General features: G+C 36.7%; 1 long non-coding RNA gene across 5 annotated transcripts in view; it reads left to right on the top strand.

Annotated features, from left to right (window-relative positions):
* LOC114203778 (uncharacterized) overlaps positions 1–21,275 on the top strand; it is a 133,869-nt gene that overhangs the window by 5,914 nt on the left and 106,680 nt on the right. For 3 of the 5 annotated variants that reach the window (XR_015768507.1, XR_015768504.1, XR_015768506.1), the window contains exons 2-4: positions 12,769–12,942; positions 16,223–16,362; positions 19,680–19,792. This is a non-coding gene — a long non-coding RNA (uncharacterized LOC114203778). Of the gene's footprint in view, positions 1–10,157; positions 11,042–12,768; positions 12,943–16,222; positions 16,363–19,679; positions 19,793–21,275 lie in introns of those variants that run through there. The other 2 variants (XR_015768505.1, XR_015768508.1) reach the window with 2 other exon arrangements.

Raw genomic sequence — 21,275 nt, 5'->3', positions numbered from 1 at the left:
GGAGCAGAAAGGAAGGGAGCACGTAGGAGGGGAAGTATTGGAAGACTGATGGGAAGGAGCCAGCGGAGTGAGGCAGTTTGAAGATACAGGATAGAGTAAGGCACTTGAGAAGTCATAAGAGGTAGGCCACTTCTTCCTCTGAAACAGGAGGGAAGAAACGAAGATTCATACATAGATAGATTTGTGTTATTGTTCTGGTGGCAGGAATTTGAGGGGGTCCTTTTGATGACTTTTGTTTCTCTATGAAAACAGAAGTCTGATTGCCTCAGATTGCCTGCTGAGTGATTCTGCAGGGCTGAGTGGGGAGGGATGTGTGTGTGGCAGAATTCAGAAGTTTGAGAAGAATAGAGAAGATTTTTATCTATGTTACAGAGATGTGGAGAATAGAAAAGTAAGACAACTAGAAAAACATAATTCTGTAGTTTCTTTTCAGTGCTGAGAGCCCATTTGAGGTTGATGACCATAAAACTATAGTAGCTTCCATCTACTTGACTGTGATTTTTCTCCAGCAAAGCTCATGGGACAGTTGGAGGAGGTGGGGAGTTGGTGTTACCCAGGGTCAAAAGGACAATGGGACAATGGAATTTAAAGCTGTCTTCTTAATGTATATAGTCTGTTCTGCCTTCTTTGACAACATTTTCCGCTTCTTCCCTAGATATTAATCTGATCAAATAATGCTTGTCATTTTTATTTTCTGAGAAAATTATATATTTTTAAAATTTTATTTATTTATTTGAGAGAGAGAGAGAGAGCACATGAGGGGGAAGGGCCAGAGGGAGAAGCAGACTCCCCGCTGAGCAGGGAGCCTGATGCAGGACTCTATCCCGGGACTCCAGGATCATGACCTGAGCCGAAGGCAGTCACCTAACCAACTGAGCCACCCAGGCGTCCCGGAAATTATATATTTCATATATATTTTTAAAGTTTTAGCATGAAGTTGTAGACAGTATTTTGTAAAGAAAAAAATCTTCCAGATCTATCATTATAGCCTTATTTCATTCCTTACTTTCTGTATGTATTTGCTCTTTTTTCTTGATTAGCTAGAGGTTTTTTTGTTTTTCCTTCTCAGAGAACCCATTCTTAGATTTTTTTCAGTTCCACTCTTAAGCCACCTTTAATGTTGTCCGGCCTCTTCCTGTTCCTGTGTTAGACAGCTGCTGTGGGGGAAGGACACATTTCACCCATGCTCGTACCTCTCATAACAGTGGACTCTGATGTCTTCCACAACCTTGGGGTTCAATTCATTTTTATGGGAATGGCTTAAATTTTAATGTGTGATTATTTTCCTTTAGACTCTGTAAAAGAAACTTAGGGACTTCATTAAATTTGCCCTAGTTTTTTGGTTTAGGACTTAAACGTATGGTTTTTCCACTTCTAACAAATTAGTGGAAAATTTTACACATTTTATAGGTTAAAGGACTACTTACTGTGGCAACGTGGGAAAGGGAGGAGATACCAAAAAGCTCTATTTTATGGTTTCTGAAATTGGAATTAAGAGATGATGTTTAAATTGTTATCCATCTATCAACTTGGTGGCTTTGGGTATGACTTGAGTGCAGAGTATGAGGTGGTGTGTGTACAACAGAACTGAAGAGGTGAATTTTCCTTCTGCAAAGATGTTTGGTAGAATGTTAGTGAGTGGGTGGGACAATGGGCATCCGGGCATTCTTGTACACTGCATGCAGAAGTGAATATCATTATGGCCTGCATGAAAAGCCATTTGGCAACATCAAAAGCCTTACATATGTGCATATTTATATGTCCCAGAAATACTGCTGCCAAGAAAGTATCCTATGGCAGTAATATAGACAAGAGGGCAAAGATACATGTATATACGTATTTACTGCATTACTGTTTTGAGTAGAAAATGGAAACTGAAAATTTTGAATCATAGTGATTTGTATAGATTGTAATATAGCTATATAATAGCTGGCTTATTATCTAAAAACAAGAATGTGTGTGTGTAAATATATATATGTAATTGTAATATACATAGTTTCCATTTAAAAACCTGGAAAGGGGTTTTAGTCAAGGTAGCAGCAGGATACAGATGGCACACTCAACTTGAGTAATGTGAGAGAGTTCAATATCAGGATTATTCACAAGGTGTAGGCAGGCTATAGAGAAACAACAAGGTATGGTATAGAACCTGGAGCTGGTGAGGGTGTGGAGGATAGGTTCTTACCACCTGCAGGTCTGCCTGAAGGGGCTGGAGGAAGGGGCTGTGAGGCAGGGAGAGCTATGTGGAAACACCTTTTGACAGGATTGATGACTTTTTCTAAAGGCGTGTAGCCTTCCCACAGCAACTGTACAGTGTGGGTGCTAGGGAGTGAGTGTCTTGGCCTCTCCTTCCACCCCCTACTCTTAACCAGTGTTCTTCATTCACTGAGCTCAAGCAGAAATCAGGCTGCAAAGGGATTGTCTCCTAAGGCACAGAGCAGGGTGGCAGGATTGAGAGGGGATCTGGAGGGGCAAATAGAAAACATCCAGGTCAACAGAGGTATGCCACTATGTTAATAGAGGTTGTCCTGGGCAGTGGGATTATGGGTTGATTTTTTGAAAATGAACACATATGACTTGTGTAATTTTTTTAAAAGTTTAAAAGGTTTTTTTTCTTCCCATAGGCATAGTTTATCTTAAATCATCTGAAAATTAGGAACTTGCTTTGCCAAAATTCAGTTGTTTTGTACCTACACAGCTGAATGCCCTCTCTTAACCCTTAGCCCTTACTTACTTAAAAATATCTTCAGAGTTTCTTTAGTTAGAAAACAAAAAGTTTGCCTGATTCCCCAATGTTAGCATTTGGGGGTGGGGTGGGGAATTGGATTTATTTGGGAATTCTGATTGCCTCTTGATGAAACTCTTGGGACCACTGTGACATTTAATGTCATTATATATAAAAGCAGCCTGAGTTTCTCAGAAGAAAGGAGCTTTAAAAAACACAATCTAATTCTATAATCCTGATAGAATATAGAATTTAGTTGGGTTAATAGCATCATTAAAGCATTCTTTTTTTTTTAAAGGTATGGGTCTCACCTTTATTTTTTTTTAAGATTTGTTTATTTATTTGATAGAGAGAGACAGAGAGAGAGAGAGCATGAGCTGGGGGAGGGGCAGAGGGAGAGGGAGAAGCAGACTCCTGGCTGAGCAGGGAGCCCAGTGCAGGGCTCCATCCCAGGATCCTGGGATCCCATGACGTGAGCGGAAGGCAGACACTTAACCAACTAAGCCACCCAGGTGCCCCACATTATTCTTGAAATGAATTTATTAGGCCAGTTTAAGATAAAATAGCCTACATTATGTCCTTCAGTGGCATATAAGGAAACATTTATATTATTGTTTTGTGAATACTTTTCCCCCATGGAGCAGCTTTAATATATACTAATTTTCTTCCTTTATTTTGAGAGCTTAGGACCTTGATAATAATGTATAATTATTCTAAAAATGTTGATATTGCCTATAGTTAACTAAAAAATGAGCAATGTCTTCGAAAGGTCTACTTTCAAGGGAAAGTGTTCTGTATAATTGACCCAACTATGCATTGTTAAACTTTCTCCTCTTTTTCTCAGCTATTGCTTTTTTCTTTATTGGCACAGTTTTTTAAATTACATTTTCTGTTAGTGCCTTTTCTGGGGAAAAGATGGGAGTATGTGTATGGCATGTAAAGATGTCATCTTTCAAAACCAGTGATTAAAAAAAAAGCTTAAAGTCAGCCAGAGAAGAAAAAAGACATCGTATTAATTTCCTATAGCGGCTAACAAATTACCTGAGGAGCTTAAAGCAACCCAAATTTATTATCCTAGAGTTTTGTAGGTCAGAAGTCTGACATGGGTCTGACTGGGCTAAAAACAAGGTATCACCAAGGGCTGCATTCCTTCCTTTCTGGAAGTTATAGGAAAGAACTGGCTTCCTTGTCTCTTTCAGTGTCTAGAGGCCACTCATGTTCCTTGGCTTATGGCCCCTTCCTCCATCTTCAAACCCAGCACTAAGCATCTCTGTGATCTTTCTTCCATAGTTACATTTCTTTTTCTCACTGTATTCTGCCTCTCTCTTCCACTTTTAAAAACCCTTGTGGTTAGATTAAACTCACACAGATAATGCAGGATAATTTCCCTATTTTAAGGTCATCTGATTAACAACCTTTACTCTATCTGCAAATTTAATTACCTTTTGCATCTAACCTAACATATTCATAGGTTTCATGAATTAGAACATGAGTATTTCTGAGAACCATTTTTTCTGCTGACCGTAGTCCATTTATCTGTCCCCCAAGTATATCTGTCCCACATGTAAAATACATTCATCCCATCTCAAATCTCCAGTTACAGCATCAACACAAAGTAAAGAATTTCATCTAAATCTCATTAGCTCAAAAGTCCCAAATCTCATCATTTAAATCAGGTATGGCTGAATTTTTTGTTTTTTTTTTTTTTTGCTTACCTCATACATATTACAAACAGAGGAAACAAGATAAAGATAACCGTAGATTTCTCATCTGACACAATACAAGTGAGAAAATAGTGGAGCAACCTATTTTCAAGTAGTGAGGGGAAAAAATTGCCTGTCTAGTATTCTATACCCAGCAAAAATATACTTATTTTATTCAATTGAAAAGAAGGTAGAAAAAGAGGAAAAAGGGAAAAAGAACAGATGGACCATATAGAAAAAAACAGTAATGTGATAGACTCTAACTTAACCACATCATTGATGGCATTAAATGTAAATGGTCTGAGCACTCTAATTGTAAGGCACAGATGATCATATTGAATAAAAGCAAAACTCAATAATATACTGCTTACAAGAAACACAGTTGAAATATAAAGACACAAATAGGTAAAAAGTAACAAATGGGAAAAGATATTTCATGCTGATATTAATTATATAAAAGCTGGAATGGTTATTGATAGCAAACAAAGTAGATTTAAGAACAGTTACTGTTAGTAGGGATGAAGAATGTGATTTCATAATGATAAAAAAGACTCAGAGTATCATGAGGCAAAACAATCCAGAACATTTATACAGCTAGCAGAAATTCAAAATACAAGAAACACAAACTGATGGGACATCAAGGAGTAGACAAATGCACAATTATAGTCAGAAATTTAAAAACCTTTCAATGATTGATAGACTAGACAGAAAATAAACAAGGACATGAAAGACTTGAACAATACTATTAACAAACTTCAACTAATTGACATTTTAGAAAACCCCATCCAAAAACAGCAGAATGCATATTCTTTTCATATGCAATAGATCATTTACCAAGATAGACCATATCTTGGGGTATAGAACATGTTTAAATGAGTTTAAAGGTTTTCTCTGTGGGAAACAGAACGCCACAACGACCACTGGTGCATGTTCGCTCAGACTCCTAGATCTCTGAGAAAACTCGAGATTGCAGGGTTAAAAATAACCCAAAAGGATCAGAGTGAAATGCCCTTGGGATGTGTGTGGTCAGTTCTAAAGTCTGCAGCAGCAGATGTTTAGTAGGTAGGAAGCCAGCTGCAAACAGCAGGCTGGGCACTCCTTCCCCCTCTTTGTTCCCTCGTCCCTGTAAACACTGCACTCCCCTCTTTGTTCCTTTATTCTGTTTTAAAGATTCTTATGTGCCTGACTAATCCTGTATACATGGAGGAATGTGCCTTACTACGCCCCTGCTGTGGAAGGTATATAAGAGTATGGAAAATAAACCTCGGCACCTCGGGCTGTTTGTTCGGGGTGCCCTGTGCCTCACTGTACTGTCATCTCTTTTTCTCAGTTCCTTCGCTGCCCCAGGTCCCCGACTCTCAGAGGTCGACATTTCATGTCATAAAAACATATCTTCTCTGGTCACTATGGAGTTAAGTTAGGCATCAATAACCAAAAGATCTCTGGAAACTAAAGAACACATTTCTAAATTCTAGATAACCCATTGGAACAAAGAAGAAATCAAAAGAAAAATATAACTATTTTGAAGTGAATTAAAAGGGAAACAGAACACACCAAAATGTGTAGGATACTGCTGCTGAAGTAGTACTTAGTGGGACAGTTAGAGTACCAAGTGCCTACATTAGAAAAGAAGAAAAGTCTCAGAAGATCTCAGCTTCCACTTAGGAAACTAGAAAAAGGAAGAGCAGATTATACCTAAAATAGAAGAAGAGAGGGTAGAAATAAATGAAATAGAAAACAAAAACAGGAGAGAAAAGTCAAGGAAACCAACAGCTGAGTGTTTGAAGAAAACAAAGTAATCAACTTCTAGTCAGAGTGATCAAGAAAAAAAAGAGACAAGACACAAACTACCCATATCAGGAATGAGAGAGGAAATCAGTCTGTCTTACAGCTATGTAAAGGATAAAAAACTATTTCAAACAACTTTAGGCCAGTAAGTTTAGCAACATAGATGAAATGGAACAATTCCTTGAGAGATGCAAACTACTAAAGCTCTCTCAAGAGAAATAGATTACTTGAATAGTCTTATATCTATTAAAGAAATTGAGTAACTCAGATAATAAGAGAAAAAAACTATAGACACATATCTCATTAACATATATGCAAAAGTTCTAAGTAAAATTTTGGCAAATCAAAATTTTGGCAAATCAAATTTGGTATATTGTTGAATTTGATTTTGGCAAATCAAATTCAACAATATACAAAAAGCATACATTGTGACCAATGGAGTTTATCCTAAGGGTGTAAGATTGGTTTAACATTTGAAAATCAACCGATAAAAATCAGCATATCGGGGCACCTGGGTAGCTCAGTCGGTTAAGCGTCTGCCTTCAGCACAGGTCATGATCTCAGTGTCCTGGGATCAAGTCCCGCTCAGGCTCCCTGCTCCATGGGGAGCCTGCTTCTCCCTCTCATTCTGCCCGTCCCCCTACTCGTGCTCTCTCTCTGTCAAATAAATAAAATCTTTTTAAAAATCAGCCTGTTAACAAACTAAAAAAGAAAAATCGTATGTCCATCTCATTAGATACATGAACAGTATTGGACAAAGCCCAACACCTATTCCTGATAAAAACTCAGCAAACTAGGACTATAAAGGCACTTCTTCAACCTGATAAAGACAATCCATGAAAAATCTAGAGCTAACATCATACTTAATGGGCAGAGAATTAATGCACTCCTTCTAAAATGAGGAACAAGGAAAGGATATGTGTTTTCATCATTTCTATTCAATATAATGTTGAATTATGTTGAAGGTATAGCCAGTGCAACTGGCAAGAGGAAGAAAAGGCGTCCAGGTTAGAAAGGAAGAAGTAAAACTATTTTTTTGGCAGATGACATGCAGAAAACCTTGTGGATTCTACAAATATGATACTAAATGTGATTTTATCAAGGTTGCAGAACATAAACTATTCAATTATATTGTTACAATATATTAAATAACATGTACTGTATATCATAATTGTATTTCTATACACTAGTGATAAACAATTGGAAATTGAAATAATATTTATATAGCATAAAAATATAAAATACTTAAGGATAAATCTGACAAAAGATGCCCAACACCTATATGCTGGAAACTACAAAATATTACTGAGCGAGTTAAAGACCTAAATGAAGAGGTGTACCCTGTTATGTATAGGAAGATTCAAAATTGTTAAGATGTCAAGTGTCCCCAAATTGATATTTAGATTCAGTGCAATCTCAATAAAGATCTTAGCACATCTCTTTATAGAAATTAATGAATTGATTCTAAAGTTCATAAGGAAATGCTAAGAATAAAAAAAGCAAAAACAAAAAGTTCATGAGTTAATATGACCTTTGTTCAAGGGTAATTATGGAGCTGCAGTAATCAAGATGGTGTGGTCTTAGGGTAAAAATAGAGGAATAAATCAATGTAACGGAGTAGAAAGTCCAGAAATATACCCACATTTTTAAGACAATTGATTTTGACAAAGGTGTAAAGGCAATTCAGTGGTGAAAAATCTTTTAATCAAATGGTTCTGGAATAATGGAATATCTAAATGCAAAAAATAAACCCTTCATCAATACTTTATACCATGTATAAAAATTAACTCAAGATAGATATAAATCTTGGGGCATCAGAGTAACTTAGCTGGTTAAGCCTCCGACTCCTGATTTTGGCTCAGGTCAAGATCTCAGTGTTGTGAGACTGAGCCCCAGGTCAGACTCCATGCTGGGCCTGGAGCCTGTTTAAGATTCTCTCTCTCCTGGATGAAAGACCTAAATATGAGATAGGAATCCATCAAAATCCTCGAGGAGAACACAGGCAGCAACCTCTTTGACCTTGGCCGTAGCAACTTCTCGCTAGACACATCTCCAGAGGCAAGGGAAACAAAAGCAAAAATGAACTGTTGGGACGGCATTAGGATAAAAAGCTTTTGCACAGCAAAGGAAACAACAACAATAACAAAAACTAAAAGGGAACCTACAGAATGGGAGAAGATATTTGCAAATGACAAATATCTCGACAGATAAAAAGCTAGTATCCAAAATCTATAAAGAACTAATCAAATTCAACACCCCCAAAATAAAAAATCCAATCAAGAAATGGGCAGAAGGCATGAATAGACATTTCTCCAAAGAAGACACACAAATGTAAAACAGACACATGAAAAAATGTTCAACATCACTCAGCATCAGGGAAATACAAATCAAAACCACAATGAGATACCACCTCACACCTGTCAGAATGGGTAAAATTAATAACTCCGGAAACAGCAGATGTTGGCAAGGATGCGGAGAAAGGGGAACCCTCTTACATTATTGGTGGGAATGCAAACTGGTGCAGCCACTCTGGAAAAGAGTATGGAGGTCTGCAAAAAGTTAAAAATAGAACTACCCTACAACCCAGCAATTGCACTACTAGGTCTTTATCCAAAGGATACAAAAATAGTGAAAATCTTCGTGACTGTGGCTTAGGTAAAGATTCCATGCATATGAAAACGATCTGCAAGAAAACTTGATAAATTAGACTTCATTAAAATTAGAAACTGCTTTTCAAAGACACTATAAGAGAATGAAATGAGAAACCAAAGAGTGGGAGAAAATATCTTCAAAGCCTACATCTGATAAAAGATACATAATCCAGTTTAAAAACAGGCAAAAGATTTGAACAGAGACATACCAAAAATATATTCATATATAAAATAAACATATTAAAAGATGCTCAACATCATTATTCATCAAGGAAATGCAAATTAAAACTACAGTGAATACCACCACACACCTTTTAGAATGGTTAGAATGAAAAAGACTGACCCCATCAAGAGTTGAGGATGTAGAGGAACCAGAACTGATACATGTAAAATGGGAATGTAGGTGAGTACAACTAGTTTGACGACTAGTTAGGCAGTTTTAAAAATGCTAAACATACTCTTACCATATGACCTGGTCATTTTGCTCCTAGGTGTTTACCTAAGAGGAAAGAGAGCTTGTGCCTATACATAGACTTGAATATGGTTGTTCTTAGCAGCTTTATTTATAATAGCCCCAAACTAGAAGCAATCCAGATATCCCTCAATAGGTGAATAAATAAATTGTGTTATATCTACGCAGTGGAATACTAAGATACAAAAGGGAGCGATGAGTACAACACAGGTGTATCTCAAAATAAATATGATGAGTGGAAAAAGCAAGACATAAATCATACCACTTACATAAAATTCTAGGAGGTGCAAAGAAATTTAATGTAATACGGTGCCCTGATGAACATAGGGGAAGGGAAGGAAAAATAAGATAAAAACGGAGGCAAATCATAAGAGACTCTTAACTCTAGGGAACAAACAGGGCTGCTGGAGGGGAGGTGGGTGGGGAGATGGGGTAATTGGGTGATGGGCATTAAGGAGGGCACTGGATGTAGTGAGGAGTGAGTGTTTTATGCAACTGATGAATCACTAAATATTACCCTTGAAATTGTATACTATATGTTAACTAACTTGAATTTAAATAAAATCTAAAAAAAATAAAGTGATACGGTGCAGATCCATGGCTGCTTAGAGATGAGGGAGATAGGGCTAGTGAGGGACAGGAATAGAGAATACAAATAGGAATGAGGAAAAATTGTGCATGCCTATAAATATATGTTAAAACTTGCCAAATTGTACATTTATATATAATCGGTTTATTGTATCATATGGCAATAAGAGGTTATGTTCATTGTTAAATAAGATTGTTTTTTTCCCACAGAAGATGCTATATTCATTTGTTATTTGTTCAACTGATAATGGGTTATGATTGTGATAAAAAATGCTTGGAATATGTTTTGAGCTAATTTTTATATGTAAAATGTTAGTTTGGGAGAACACAAAAGTTCACGAGACCATCTTTTTTCATTGTTTCCCTTTGAGTGAAATACAGCAGTCTTACTATGCAATTATCTTTTGGTTATTATCCATGGAGTGTTAGCCAAGCGTTCTAGACCAACCACAAATTTCAAAATCTTTTTTCTTTCAATGTTATAAATAATAGTGATAAACACTTTCCAATGGTCACTTTGACAGAATGTGAAGACACCTGAAATTGGTTCATTATCTTCTCTGACTTGTCCCCTTTCGCATCCTCAGCAGGCGGCATGTGCATGTCACAGAATTCTAAAAAGCAAGCACACTGAGGTGGTATTTGGGCTGTTTGGGTTCCTGGCAATCCCATGATGTTTTTGTTCACACACAAAGGGGGTCCTGAATCACTTAATTGCAAAATCAACTGATAATCAAGATTATCCTGGGTGGGCCTGACTTATTCAGGTAAGAGCCCTTAAAAAAGAGGGTCTAGGCCCTCCTTAAGGTAAGACACTCCCCCTTGTTGGCTTTGAATAAATAAACTTAACAAAGCAAGTGGCCATGTTGGAGAAGCCCATGTGGCAAAGAGCTGTGAGTGACTTTTTAGGAGCTGAGGGTGGCCTTCAGGAAGAAACTAAAACCTTCAGTCCTGCAGCTGCAGGGAAGCGAATTCTGCCAACAACATAAGGGAGCTTGGAAGTGGCTCTTTCCCCTGTCGAGCCTCTGGTGACTCAGCTGACACTTGGATTGCAATTTGGTGAGGCCTGGAAGCAGAGGACTCAGCTAAGCTCAGCTTCTACTCTATTGAAACTGTGAGCTAATAAATTGTGTTGTTTTAAGCTGCTAAGTCTGTGGTAACTTGTTACACAGAGATGGGAAACTCATACAGTCCCCTTATCTCTATTTTCTTCTAATTTTTTTTTTCTTGTTTCAGCTAACATGGCCTTTCTGAATGAAAATTTTGATAGTATTTCTCTTCCTGCTTAAAATCCTACAGTAGCTTCCTATGGCCTAAAAGATGAGGTCTAAACTTGCCACAGGTGTTAAGAGTCTTCATGATGGGCACTCACCTGACTTTTCCTCCTTCCCATGCTTCCCTTATGTACACCCTATGCTTTTATCATCAAAACCACCATTATCAAACACTCTTTCACTCCCATTCCTTTGCATATGTCCTTTGTCTTTGGTTTACTTATCTTCTCCACCCTTTGGTAAGCATTAGGGTTATTCTCTTACCCCTGGGTAGATAGTAGGATGGCACTTCCGTTCCCCATCAAAGCTAGGTGTGACCATGTGACTTGCTTTAGCAAATGAAAACAGAGCATTGGTGACACATTTGTTAGAGATAGAGACTTGGAGAGCCAGTGCAATATTTACGACATCCCCTTCTGCTTAGAGCAACTGGTGATGCTCCAGATGGTGGAAGCTCCGTCAGTCTGGGTCCCAGAGTGAGAAGACATGAAGAGCCCCCAAGCTAACCTGATGGGTTTTGTGAACAATTATAAATCTTTTTACAAATCAACAAGATTTGGGGGGTTTTGTGTCCTGTGGTCTATCTTACATTATACTGACTGATACATCCCTTCTTCTTGTGGACATACATATCCTATAGGACTCAGCTCAATTGTCTGGCCTATCTAGATAGAGTGAAAGGGCTTTCTTTTCTGTGTTCCAACAATATACCTCTTTATCTCTTTAGTATCTATCTCATAGATTGTTGTGAAGATTACTTGAGTAAATATATAAGGTGCTTATTAACAATGACTGGCACACTGTAAGTGCTCAAAAAGGATTAGCTGTTATTATTTTATGGCACTTCCCTTGATTGCAATTACCTTTTAAATGTTTGTCTTCTTTTAGACTGTGCTCATTTGGAGGGCAAGGACTATGTTCTCTTTCATTGTTATATCATAGACACCTGGTCCAGTGCCTAGAACATGATAAATGTATATTTAATATATACCAGAAATCCCTATTTCTAAGTTCCTTCATTTGGAAATGTAGTGCCAATGTGTATTTGGTTACCATAAGTCTTAGTGTGAATAAGAAAGTTATGTTTTTCATAGCTATTGAACAATGAGGAACAGTTACTAGACTACACTGAAGATTTGAGTAAACTTGAATTCAGTCTGTGACCTTGGAGAAGTTATTTAACCCTTTATTTAACCCTTTAAGCTTCTTTTTCCTCATTTGTAAAATGGATACCTACCTACCTCATGTGGGTGTTATAAGGAATTAATTAAGTAATTTTTGTAAAATAACACAGTGCTTGGCACGTAGGGAAACATTTATTTATGATTTTTTAATGGCTTGACTTACATATATTGTGAAATAATTAACGCAATATCTTTCATTAGTATCCATCAGATGGATATAATAAAAACAAAAAAGAAAAAAAAAATTTTTCTTATTTGTTATCACCTTTGTTTTTGTTTTCACCTTTGACTTTTCCCTGAACTATTTGTTTAGGTATCTGTTTACAAAAGTACGAGTCTAATACTTTCCTCTTTCTTTTTCTTTTTCTTTTTTTTTTTTAAAGATTTTATTTATTTGACAGAGAGAGACACAGCGAGAGAGGGAACACAAGCAGGGGGAGTGGGAGAGGGAGAAGCAGGCTCTCTGCAGAGCAAGGAGCCCGATGCGGGGCTCGATCCCAGGACGCTGGGATCATGACCTGAGCCGAAGGCAGACGCTTAACGACTGAGCCACCCAGGTACCCCTTTCCTCTTTATTTTTCATAGAAATGATTGGATAATAAATAACTTGTACCACACACCTTGAGTTTCACACTCTTAATTGCAAGTAACATGAAATAATACGGCGTATATTTAACCGTTTGAATTAAAAATGACACCAGATGTTTCTACTGTCATTGTATAAGAAATTCACTAATGTACTTAGCATTCTCAATGTAATAAAATTCTATAAAGAAAACTGTGCTTGTCCAAAGAGATGTTATAAGTGAAAAGCACATCTTACATATCTTTCCTGCCAATATCACAATTACACCGTTTCTATCTCAAAGAACCAAGTATTATCTGTATTAAATCTAGATGTACCATTTTTTACAGATCCTTGCATCTTTAAAGGTAGCTGCCAAAAATACTCTCAGTGGGTAATCTTTAACTCATTCTAGAAAGCCTGTTCAATTCTTTTCAAATGAAATTGCAATCTAGTTAAAACTAAGTGTCCCTTTAGAAACAGAATAGAAGAGTGAAGAAGATTAAAAAAGAAAACGGTCCCAAAATGTGACTGATTCCTCTGGTTTGAGGTTTTAAAGAGACATGCAAGGGAGAGCAGAATATAGATTTTCATTTCGTGGTGAGTAAAAAATTACCTTAGTGGTAAAGTGGATACCGTTTTGCATGAAATACTGCAATTTCTTGAAAGAGTAATCTAAAAACTTATTTGGATTGTTGTTAGCAAAGTTCACACCAAGTTTCTTCAAAACATAGCTCCTAATCTTTTCCCAGACTTTTTGCAGTACTATAATGGTAGAATGAAGAAAATATTTTGATACTAGAAAAGATTTCCTCTGCATTGTAATGGAACCCCCAATTATCACAGTCCATTATTCTAGCAAGGTTTGTATTGTGAACTCTTAGTCCTTTTTTCTTTCATATACCATGTTCCAAAATTAATTGCAATACTCTGAAATGTTAATTGTGGTTAATGAGCATTTGGAGTTGATTTGTTTCTTATAAAACATTTTAAAAGTTAGAAGTATCCTTAAATGGTTGGGCTAGTTTTTCATTCACCTAACTTTTAGAAGAAATTGAACTACTTTGTTTCACCACCTCTTACAACTTTTCTGTGACACAGATTTTTTTTTGTAAAGTAGAAATAGTTTATTACTGGGCACCTGGGTGGCTCAGTCGTTAAGCGTTTGCCTTCGGCTCAGGTCATGATCCCAGAGTCCTGGGATTGAGCCCCACATCGGGCTCCCTGCTCGGCGGGAGGCCTGCTTCTCCCTCTCCCACTCCCCCTGCTTGTGTTCCCTCTCTCGCTGTGTCTCTCTCTGTCAAATAAATAAAATCTTTTAAAAAAAATAGTTTATTGCTACCGTAATCAAAAGTGATACGATGGATATTTGAAAAATAGGATTCTTATAAATTCTTAACTAAAATGATTTAGTGAAAACTTTTGTTTATGGTTCTGTTATTTTCATATCAGGAAATTTCCAGATTAGAAAATTCATATGTAGAATTGGTAATTATATATTTATTTGAATACGTAATAGCTTGATTATAGTGTTAACTGTCACCAATATAGTCTGGTACCATAGAGGTTAATATCAAATATTTAAGAATCTAATTTTTTTTGTAAGATTTTATTTATTATTTATTTATTTTGTAAGACAGAGACACAGTGAAAGAGGGAACACAAGCAGGGGGAGTGGGAGATGGAGAAGCAGGCTTCCCACGGAGCAGGGAGCCCGATGTGGGGCTCGATCCCAGGACCCTGGGATCATGACCTGAGCTGAAGGCAGACGCTTAACAACTGAGTCACCCAGGTGCCCCTAAGAATCTAATTGTTAACAAGTAATGATGTGACAGCTTGTGTTTATAGCACTTACTGTACTCATCTAAGCAACAAAATAACAACAGCAATTTCTTCTAGGGTGCAATGTTTACTTTTCTATAAAAGTAAATACTGCATAAGAAGAGTCATTTGGAAAAGGCTTTTATGAACAAAACATGCCATGTTTCAGCTTTCTAATTTATAATAACATCTGCATTTTCAGACGTATAATTGTCAGTCATGAAAAAGCACCATATCTTTTTAAAATTTTTTATTAACATATAATGTGTTATTTGTTTCAGGGGTACAGGTCTGCGATTCATCAGTCTTACACAATTCATAGCGCTCACCATAGCACATACCCTCCCCAGTGTCCATCACCCAGCCACCCCATCCCTCCCACCCCGCTCCACTCCAGCAACCCTCAGTTTGTTTCCTGAGATTAAGAGTCTCTTATGGTTTGTCTCCCTTCTAGTTTTGTCTTGTTTCGTTTTTTCCCTCCCTTCCCCTATGATCCTCTGTTTTGTTTCTCAAATTCCTCTATCAGTGAGATCATATGATACTTGTCTTTCTCTGATTGACTTATTTCGCTTAGCATAATACCCTCTAGTTCCATCCACATCATTGCAAATGGCAAGATTTCATTTTTTTGATGGCTGAGTAGTATTCCATTGTATAATATATACCACATCTTCTTTATCCATTCATCTGTTGATGGACAGCTAGACTCTTTCCATAGTTTGGCTATTGTGGACATTGCTGCTATAAACATTGGGGTGCATGTGCCCCTTCGGATCCCTACATTTGTATCTTTGTGGTAAATACCCAGTAGAAAAAGCACTGTATTTTAATATGGGAAAAAGGTCATCGCTGCTGTCACAACAATCCGTCAATTAGGGTAGTGTGGGTCATGTGCTTGGGTTTGGAAATCAGACAGACCTGGGCTGCTTCCTTGGTTTCTCCTTCTTGCAGTGTGGAACAGGCAAGTGCCTCAGTGTCTCTCAGGTTTGTCACTTCTAAAGTGGCAATGTTAGCATCTATCTCCAAAGGTTGCTGGGAGGTTTAAATAAACCCTTGTCGAACATATTGCCTGGTACAGGGTAAGCACTTAATACCTATCACTATTATTATTACAAGTGTAGTACTTTATACTTTACACTTTACAAAGTACTTTCACATACAGTCTCTCATTTGAGATAATTAGTTCCTGGATGACGGTACAAATTTTATCACAGAAAGAACTACGTGCAAATATTTAATAAGCATGATTGCTATTGGATTTGTTCAGATGGAAAAGCAGCAGATTACATTCCCTTTGCTTTGATGTAAGATCACAATATGTTAAAGGTACTTTTTTTTTTTTTTACTTAAATTGCACCTGACTTCAAATCGTTTAAAGACACAATTTCATTCATTCACCCTTGCCAGCCTTTATCCCACATAGCTATCTTTTATCCCCACTTTATATTTAGGGAAGAGAAATGTGAAAAAACTTCCTGAGGCCAGAGGGCAGTCAGCTGTATAACCAGCCGTCACCAGATGATGGAATACTCAGAATACACTATCTTCTGCTCTGGCGCTGGACGAATCCTGAAATTTTCAAATCTTGCTGGTAAGCATTTGAATGCACAGAAATGAAAAGCAAGACACCAAAACAGTGGTGGTGTGAATGAAGCCTGATATCCAGTCTTGTCCATTTATGCCTTTCATCTTCTCAGTGATCAGCAAGTGTTAAACCCATGTTAAAAAGTACCCTGTAACCTCCGACCTTAAGAAGATGAACAATGGTGTGGGGAGCAGTTAAAGGCCCCATTATACAGGAGTAATTTTTTTTTTTTTTTACGAGATTTCCAGAAAGTATTCACATTTCACCCACAGGTTGAGAATTTTGTTCTCTCTTGGTCTGTATGGAGTTAGGTTCTTGCCAGAAGGAAGCAGGGAAGTATTAGTAATAGTCTCAGAATAACCTGTGAGGACACTGTGCTGTAGGGGTATTTCTAGAGGCAGAGGACAATGGCTGCCATTCTCTCACCCCGAAACGTGCTGGGGATAGGAGTGGCCAGTTTGCATACTCAGCAAAGGTTACAGTTGAGCTTGTTGACAAATTTCAGTTTGTTCCTGGGGAAAAACTGTTCTAAGAGCCTTGTGGGAAAACAGGACATATGTGGAGCCACTGTTATTCCATTCCGATTTCAGCACATTGCTATTTATGAATGGCTTCCTTTTAATTAGGTGTTTAATTTAAAACAGAACTAGTGACTATAACAACCCCCAAAGCACAAACTTGGAACATTAACCATTTGATGGTGGGGGCAGGGGTTCAAAAAGTCTTTCAATCATAAGGTTATAATTGATTGTGCAGCACATGAAAGAATTCTTTATTATTTTACAGGATAATTAAGAGAACATGGAAAACAGCTTCCCCTGCTAAATAAACCGAATTTGTTTCTCAGAATTACATTTTTTTTTTTTTGGTAAAAATTTGTACCTCAATGAGCATTTATTTTTAATTTTTGAGTGGGGGTAAATTAGAAGGGATCTTTAATTTGGGTATAAGTATTTTTAAATTTCTTGTTCCTTTGCAGGTAGTTTCTAAATCTAAAGCCATGAGGAAGGACAAAAGCAAATGGAAAGGGACATTACATTATTAATGGTCACAGGAACAAAAGTGCACTAAACTGAGTCAACAGTAAATTACTATAACCCCAGGACTCTAACACCCTTAAGGAAAAACATGGCATGCATGGCAAATAATGCTTTAAGGATTTATTTAACAATTTTCTCCCCAGATGAAAATTAAAAGTGTTTCATGGAGTCATTTTGAGATAATCTCAGAGTATTAGCAAAAAGGAACTGGTCTTTTTTATACTTAATGGGGGAAAATGTTCGTATTTTAGAATAGCATTCTGTGATTATTTTTAATGGGAAAATAAAATATAGGTGACTTCTCCAGGAATCAATATCCTCTTTTCTCCATCCATGGTGTTTTGCAGGCTGATTAATTTGCAGAGGTTGGGTTTGATTGCTGCTGAAGTAGAAAGTGTTATAGATTCTCTGTTATTCTTCACTCCACTTGGCTGAGGTCTATGGTTCTATCTCTATGTATTTATCTACCTTTCCACATGGTGCTTAGCACTGTAGCTCTGGGCCTCTCCTAAACATATTGTGAAAATCTATTGTACTGAACTCTCAAGTCTCTTGCTGTGAATAGGTAACTACTCTGCGTGCTGCCACCCCCCCCCACCCCCCAGAAGAGCTGTTCTGTTAGGTAAAGGTAAATGAGCCAGACAGAAACAGGCATTTAGAAAACAGCTTTGTGTGTATACGAAGGATGTATCCAGTTAAGTTTTGAAAGCGAAAAGGGGAGGCACTGAAGGTCATACAATTTATATAATTCCTATAGCAATTAAATGATGACAGAGGCAACTTGCTCAACATTGAACGTGTGGTATTCATAAATGGTTGAAAGAGGAGCTCGGTATCTCCAGTCTCTGACACTCTGGCACACTTTCCCAGTTACGGTTATCCCAGATACAGATTTTTTTCTGTTTCTGGTGAATGGCTAATTCCATGAACTATATCATCAATATTCTCTACATCACCTCTTTTCAAAAGTTTGAGAGAAATAAAGCATAAAAAACGGGTTGGTGTTTTTTTGTCTAGCCTAGCCAGAAATGTTTCTGACAGATCACTTCTTTAATCAAGTATTTCTCTATATTTAAAATATTTCAACTTTAAATAGCTGAATTATTGAAAGTCCTCTCACTTTTAAGTGTAGGTATCTTGAAGTTGTGTGAATGTGTGTGTTGAAAAAAAACTGGGTAACGTTTGTATAGCTTCAAAGGTTAAGTTGATTTAAATACAGACTGAATCAAGTGTAATATAAAAGCCTTTCAATATACTTGATCCATTTTTATGTACTTATTGTACAGCTTATTAGAGTGACCATCAAAACTGCATTAAAAATGCAAACTGTTTAAAGTCATGCCATTTAGAAGGATAACTTGATGATAAGCTAAATATATCTCTTAGTCAGGAAGAGACTGATGCCTTAGTAATTATGGTGATCTATAAATAATGAAAAATTTAAAAATTCCTCAATTGGGGTTGTTGAAAATAATAATTTATAATATTTAATTCATTGCATTTTCTGAAAAATATAGCATTAAGTATTTTGATATAAAGTCTACATATAAAATACTCTGAATTCTTTCCCAGAAGCAAATCCAGAATCATATTGGTGAATAAACACCATTATTGCTTCAGTAAACAGCTACTTGAGAAATCTGCTCCCAATTAACCTTATAGACAGATGAAAAGCCATCTTCTAAAAATGGACACATTTATTTCTGTAAATATGTGAATTCCTTAGCATTTCTACAATGTTGAAATAAACTGTTTTCCATCTGTATGTATAGATCAGAGTTGGGAGCAATCTCTCTGTCCCTTACAAACAGCCTTGACTGCCTACTCTGAGTTCAAAACTGCCTTAAAAATGTGTCATTTTTTGGTATACAAAAGGCATTCTAAAATTGTATTATGCAGTTATTGTGCTGAAAGAATGACCCTTGCCATGCTTTGTTTACTGAATGTCAAATTTTCATTTGTATTACAGCTGTGCACCATAGCAGTTTCGGTTTTGTATGAAGGGCAACTAATGCACAAAACAGTCAAACCACAGAGCAGTAATTAGTCTGGAAAAGATCAAAGTGTGCTCTTCTAAATCCAGCCAATTTGCTCTGGGTGTGCAAAACCAATAGTCTTTCTTTTGCTAAGGTCTCTTATTAATTTTTGCTTTCGTTTGTTGCAGAGCAGCTGCTTTACTGTCAATCCAACATCCTGCTTTAAAAAAAATCCATTTTGATGCCACAAATGCAATTTCAATGGGTTTAGGAATAATAACCAGCTTTTTTTTCACGCCACTTCTAGGAGATAGAAACTTGAAATGAAAGTTTTTAGCATCTGTAAAGTGAAAGAAAGCAACATAAGGCAGAGCCCTGTTTGGATTCGTTGCTCTAGAAAGAGCTGAAGCAGTGTGATCTGTAAGTACTTCTGCTTTTAGTGCTTTTAACCAGCTCTACCCTTATCACTATATGTTTATTGCTCTCTTCTCCTCTTAATATGAGTTGTTTTTTTTTAATACCAGCAGAAAAAAACAATCCTTAAATGAATAGTTCACACATCTCAGGATAAAAACACAAAAATAAGTACTATTGCTTGTTATTTTCTTGATGTAATTATTATTATTTTTGAATGAGTATGGAAGGTGGTAGTTGAAGATGTTGAATAAATTTCATCATAGGAGGTAAGTGAATATAACTTGTGAAGGGAAAGAGTACAATATCATCACTTACAAAATGAAATATGATCTTGGAGAACATATTTTAAGTGTAGTGTATACATTTCTCCCCTTCTACATTTTTGTCATTTCTCCTCTCAATATTCTCTCTGGCAAAGGTAGGGAGATAAACAAACTGGTTAGTTTATTGATTCCTATTAATATGGCAGCTTTTCCGTAATTGTTACCTTGAACTCTGCTCTCAAATATTTTATATTTGAATGTATATTTAAATTTCTTGAATGTTAACATGTATTAGCTGAATGAATATATTTTTATGTGTCTGGTGTTGCAGCAGTTTTCCTGGCTTCACAACAAACCATTTAAATTTGATTCTGGGTTACAGTGTACTCCAAACATGTGCCAAATATTTTGTTTAGTGGGAATGTCACTAGCTAACTAGACACTAAAATACAGCCAAGTAGGATGCCTGAGTGGCTCAGTCGTTAAGTGTCTGTCTTCGGCTCAGGTCATGATCCCAGGGTCCTGGGATCGAGCCCCGCATCGGGCTCCCTGCTCAGCGGGGAGCCTCCTTCTCCCTCTCCCACTCCGCCTGCTTGTGTTCTCTCTCTCACTGTCTCTCTCTGTCAAATAAATAAAACCTTTAAAAAAAATAAATAACATAAAATACGGCCAAGTAAAACAAAAAATGTAATGATAGAATTAGCATAATGAAAAGAAGCATATATAGCAATTTTACAGTAATTGATTCATAAACAAATACAGAAAAGACAACTAACAGACTCTTAAAACTAATAAAAAGAGTTCAGTGAGGTTGCTGTATAGAAGACCAACAGTAACAACAACAAAAATATCAACAGAGTTCTTCTATACTTGCACTAACTAAAAATAAAATGGGAAATATGATGCCTTGCATTATAGCAACAAAACTTGAAGTATCTATCTAGAAATTGACCTAAGAAAATGTAGAAAATACTTTTGAAAAATATTAAAATTCTTATATTAAAAGATACAAACTTTTGTCTAATATGATCATAGCTTTTAGAGGAGAATTTGAAACAGGGCAGCACTGAAGAAATATTCATTGAATGAATGAATCTGAATAAATGGAGAGATGCCATTCTCATCAATGTTAAGTTGTAGAGCACTCAATTATTTTATTTTTTCAGTGCAGATCGAATATGATGGGGGAAACTAGAAGGAAAAGAAAAGAGTTTGGAAATGTG

The sequence above is a fragment of the Eumetopias jubatus genome, unplaced genomic scaffold (assembly GCF_037043125.1).
Source record: "Eumetopias jubatus isolate StellerSeaLion01/CBP00866 unplaced genomic scaffold, mEumJub1_p1.0 scaffold_7, whole genome shotgun sequence".
NCBI lineage: Eukaryota > Metazoa > Chordata > Mammalia > Carnivora > Otariidae > Eumetopias > Eumetopias jubatus.
Note: the sequence above shows the minus strand (reverse complement) of the source record. Positions and strands in the feature narration are given on the sequence as shown.